Source organism: Carlito syrichta, unplaced genomic scaffold (genome assembly GCF_000164805.1).
Source record: "Carlito syrichta isolate Samal-C Ts95f unplaced genomic scaffold, Tarsius_syrichta-2.0.1 Scaffold305661, whole genome shotgun sequence".
Lineage (NCBI taxonomy): Eukaryota > Metazoa > Chordata > Mammalia > Primates > Tarsiidae > Carlito > Carlito syrichta.
The window spans coordinates 351122-351332 of record NW_007249757.1 but is presented as its reverse complement, the minus strand read 5'-3'; positions in this window follow the sequence as shown (position 1 = coordinate 351332).

The following is a 211-nucleotide window of genomic DNA, read 5'->3' as shown; positions in this document are numbered from 1 at the left end:
GTCCCGCGGCCCCGCCCCGCTCCGGGTCCCCGGCTCGGGGCCCGACACCCGTGCCCAGACCCCGCCCGAACGTTCTGGAAGCTCCCGGGCGTGGCTTCCGAACCGGAGCGTGCGGCCAGCGCGGCCACACTCGGCAGCGATTCGCAGAGAGACGCGTTTTCGGGAAAAGTCGGAGGGCCCGCTGGAAAAGCCGACTCGAAGGCGGCACACC